The 5,000-nt window shown below is 38.6% G+C and overlaps 1 protein-coding gene and 1 long non-coding RNA gene across 3 annotated transcripts in view; one reads left to right on the top strand and one right to left on the bottom strand.

The window, feature by feature from the left end:
• LOC136834281 (uncharacterized) overlaps nt 1–5,000 on the bottom strand; it is a 174,119-nt gene that overhangs the window by 51,261 nt on the left and 117,858 nt on the right. The window lies entirely within an intron of this gene.
• The window catches only part of LOC136834280 (uncharacterized), a 120,644-nt gene that overhangs the window by 10,176 nt on the left and 105,468 nt on the right, over nt 1–5,000 (top strand). The window lies entirely within an intron of this gene.

Here is a 5,000-nt window from a genome sequence, read left to right as displayed (position 1 = left end):
CGAGAGCGTTAGGTACTCATGCCTCTTAGTGCTTTCTCTGGTTTTTTAATTATATATATATATATATATATATATATATATATATATATATATATATATATATATATATATAAAAGCATATATTTATATATAAATAAATACATATACATAGAGACATACATACACACATATATATACATATATACGTGTGTGTGCGTTTTTGTATGCACACACGTTACCGACATGCGTATAAGTTTCTAAATGTTGTCCCGGAAGGCTGCTGAAGAAAGTACACAACCCCTGGCAATGCTATCGACCATCCCACTTATGATTTTTATGTCCTTCTCTATAATATAAAGGTAATATGAAGCCACTAGCATTAAACAGACGACTGGTAACACGAACCTAGATGAAGAGTCTGGAATTAAGAAAAGAAAAATATATCTGATGTTTACCGTGAATCATTTTTGCCCCGGGAAACAGATTTTGAAGATGTGGCCACTCTGGACTTGTCAATGTTCCTGTAAAAAATGAAGTTTCTTTGTAACACTGTAGCATTTTCTATCACCTGGAAATGAATACTTGAACAAGAAGGCCATGATCTATGTATACCCCAGGAATCACGTAATGTTAAGTGGGTTCTGGGGGTAATATTACTATGTATGGAATTGAATAAACAGCTGGTATCATTTGGATAACGAATAAACCATGAACCCTTGAGAGTGCAAGGGAAAAAGCCTTGAGAGTACAAGGAAAAGCCTTGAGAGGCTGAGGAGTAGTGCAAGAAAAAACTTAGAAAAAAAAAAGCCCTGAGAGCACATTGGGGAAACACTCGAGAGTACAAGGTAAAAAAACCCTCGAGAGTACAAGGTAAAAAAAGCCTTGAGAGTACATGGGAAAAAAAGCCTTGAGAGTACAAGGGGAAAAAAGCCTTGAGAGTACAAGGAAAAACTTTGAGAGTACAAAGGAAAAAAATCCTTGAAAGTACAAGAAAAAACCTTGAAAATACGAAAGAAAAGTCTTGAGATTAAAAGAGAAAAAAATAGCCTTGAGAGTACAAGTAAAAAAAAACAGCCTTAAGAGTACAAAGAAAAAAAAAAGCCTTGAAAGAACAAGGTTTTTATATTACTTTGTAATTATACTGATCATCTCTAAGATATTCTCTTTTTCTCCTTTCGAACTTTTCATGTTTTCCTGTTAGGTCTGAAATAGAGAGTAGGTGTTCCATGACATCAATCTAAAAAAAAAAATAATAATAATAATGCATTTTTATCCTGCCTAAATTTGCTTCCTTTTCCACTATGTTCGGGACAGAAAGTAGCTGCTCCACCGCTTCTATCTTACGAAAAAAAATGTCATCATTCTAATGCAAGTAACAGAACTTCTCCGAAGTTTCTGACACCCTGTTTGCCTACCAATGACTTCCTCTTCTTCTTAGCTGTACGATATCTTGAGCTTTTGTCTCCTTCCTTTGTCTATAAGGCAGACGGCGATGCTGCTTCAAATCCTGTACCGTTTTCAGCGATATATGAAGACTTGTTCTCACTTCCTTATCATTTTTCATACTATCCTTGGTTCGATCTGATAATACTCTTCTCTGTTACATACTGCTCATTGTTCTGAAAACCTCCAAGACTGATTATTCCAGCCCTCTATGGAAGCTTTGTTTTCACTTTCTTTTGAAAGTTGTTCATCCAGATTTCGATATTATCTCCTCGGGCGCACAGACGTAATCAACGGCAATTCAATGTCATCAAGACAGCTCCCTTTCTTTCGCTGTCTAATATCTTTTTAAACGCTGACGACGCTCGTTGTTGTTCGGTGTTGTTGTTCATTGTTCTGCATCGTTGTTTGTTGTTGTTCGCTTTGTGGCTCGTTAAGGAAAGTAGCAGTAAAATGATCAAGGAGGATCATAACTTATATCGTAAATTTTTATAACCTGAAAATATTATGATCAAATATTTTTTCCCCAATTAGGAATGGAATGGAATATAAAATTTTGGCTAAATCCCAAGCGCTGGAACTCATGAGGCCATTCAGCGCCGAAAGGAAAACTGAAAGTAGAAAGCTTTGAAGGACGTAACAGGAGGAAAACTTAGCAGCTGCACTGTGAAAAAATTGTTAGGAGACGACGGAAAGTAAGACGGAAGAAAATGAATATGAACGGAGGTACAGTAAAAAGGAATGAAGGGGGTTGCAGCTAGGGGCCGAAGTGACGCTGCAAAGAACCTGAAGTAATGTCTACAGTTCACCGCATGAGGTGCACTAACAGCGCTAGCCCCCCTACGGGGTTTCCCCCAATTTGGACTTGGAACTCATTTTCATTTTTTGCCGCTCGCAGAGATGTCCCTACAGTTCAGTACTGGTACCGGTAATACCGCTATTAATATGATTCACCGGTCCTCTAGCGACTTACAAATGCCACCAATTCCTTATCTATCATATCAAGTAAACTTTTATCATTCTTTGACGCCGGTGAGAGCACGCCCTTGAGAGTGAATGACTGTGATCATAATTATGGTTTTGGGACGACTGCTTTCATCTGGAAGCCACGCAACGAATTCTAAAATCTCGACAAATTTAATTATCTAGTTGCCGGTTATTATTTTTAATGTAACTAGACCATACAACAAAGGTTAAAACTGGGGCAGAGTACAGTTAGAGAAGTTAGACAGCTAGGCTGTGAAGAAGCCAAAGGGAGCAGAAATAGAAATTAAAAGGCAAAAATCAATGCAGGTGTGGATTGAAGAAATGGAGAAGAGATAGGGAAACACACAATGGCTTCTTCCCCATGACCAACTGAAGCCTCGAATTCCTACATAGTTTTGAAGCTTAGCTGAAATTAAAATCAAGTAAAAAATGCGCCGAAGTTTCTTCGGAGCAATCGGGTTTTCTATACAGCGTATAATCATGGCCACCGAAAATACATCTATCTTTCGGTGGTCTCGGTGTAATGCTGTATGAGCCGCGGCCCATGAAACTCTAACCACGGCCCGGTGGTGGCATGTCCTATATCGCTGCCTAAAGCTCGATTATGGCCAACTATAACCTTAAATAAAATCAAAACTACTGAGGCTAGAGGGCTGCAATTTGGTATGTTTGATGACTGAAGGGCGGATGATCAATACACCAATTTGCAGCCCTCTAGCCTCAGCAGTTTTTAAGATTTGAGGGCGGACAGAAAGAGTGCGGCCAGAAAAAAGTGCGGACAGAATAAAGTGCGGACGGACAGACAAAGCCGGAACAACAGTTTTCTTTTACAGAAAACTAAAAAGTATGAAAACTCCAATACCATTCACCAACAGATGGATAAAATGAAGTCGCGGCTCGTCCAATCATTTAGCGGATAAAACGGTATCCCAAATCTAGGTCTTCACTTCGCTGTGGCCGTGATTTTTATCGAGTGATTTTTTTTTTTTTCGCTGCTCTACTCCGCACGATCTCTCGCGTGACTGGGATAACCTTTCCGCACACTTTATCAATTGTACGGGTCCATTCCTGCTGGAAAGTCAGATTCGTTTCAGTGTTTCTCTCACTGTTCGATTGCATAATGTTGCGAAAATCAACCAACTGATATCGTTTGTCTAGTGATTTGCTACCCTCAAGCTTTCAGGCTTATATTGAATATTAGTGAATAAGTTAATCATTTCCTGTATAATTTATTATCTTTTAATTAGCGTTGTACCGTTCACATCTTACTCATATCCTCGTCAGCAATTTGTTCATCTTGTGAAGGATTCTTCGTCGAGTGATTTATTGTTATCAACATCCAAGGTTATGTTCATTAACCTATTCGAGAATAAGCGAATAAGTTGCCGTATAATTTAGTATTTTCCAATTAGCAGTGTATTATTCACACGTTACCTGTATTTTTAATTACAATTTGTTTGTCTTTTGGTGGATTCAATATAATTTTCCTACATCAAGTTAATCAATGAAAAAGTGGCCTAATACAAATTCAGGTTCTCAAAGACAAAAAAAAAAAAAAAATTGCAAAAATGCATAATCACACTTTAATACAAAAAGAAGCGTTGAGGATTTCATGGGCAAAATCATGCACCACACGAATTTTGTAATTCCACACATCCTCATCCTTTCACGCCAATCTCCTGGCCGTTGAAGTTCACCGACAGCCTTCAGTCATTCATAAACAGAGGCGGCGGCAACTTCGCGCTGTTCCAACAAGGGAGGATTGTTAGCATTGTCAACACTTCATCAGTTTAACTGGCAACAAGAAATCAATATAGCAACCCAGAAACACAGAGTCTTCTCAAACGCGGTTCACACAAGACGGCCTTTGTTGGCAGAGCAAACACTTCCATGAATTAAACTGACTAAGGGGAAATCGATATGGCAATTCAGAAGCCTATTAACAAGCTACTTAGCGCAGTTACCCCTCAAGCGTTCGTAATTGGCGGCTGTAAACGTTTTCGATTCCGTTGAACTTCCGCAATTGAACTGAATCCTTTTTCAAAAGAGTTTCTTTGCTTTAACTTCGTCGCTTCAACTTTCTTATCTTCAGGAATTTAACTTCGAATCACTGGATAGCTTAGAACCCGTCGACCAATCGAGTGACGGGAGGAATTTAATTTACAGTTAATCAAGTAAATTTCAGAAATATTAAGCGTATCGCTATTGTTATTACGTTATCTTTGTTGTAATCTCATTTTTGTTATTACGTTACTCTTGTTACAATCTCATTTTCACCAATCTCCTCAACCTTATCATTATCATTTCACTGTTATCATCATCACATCTCCATATACAGAATCTTAAAACACAAAATAAGGGGAAAAAGGTAAAAAATAAAAGATAAAAGCATCCCGTGTACTAATTCCCGACACCACGAGGAGAAAGAGGAGGACGAAGAGATCGGAAGGGGGAGTCTTAGCGCCTATCAGCTATCTGCATGAACCTCAGCATCCCACATCACCAATCATCCGCACGTTTCTAGGATTTACCTCTCCTCCCAAAGGGATGCTCTCTCTTATTCAATCAGGGAATCCCTAGCGCTTCGATGG

This window comes from Macrobrachium rosenbergii, chromosome 53 (genome assembly GCF_040412425.1).
Source record: "Macrobrachium rosenbergii isolate ZJJX-2024 chromosome 53, ASM4041242v1, whole genome shotgun sequence".
NCBI classification, from domain to species: Eukaryota; Metazoa; Arthropoda; class Malacostraca; order Decapoda; family Palaemonidae; genus Macrobrachium; species Macrobrachium rosenbergii.
Note: the sequence above shows the minus strand (reverse complement) of the source record. Positions and strands in the feature narration are given on the sequence as shown.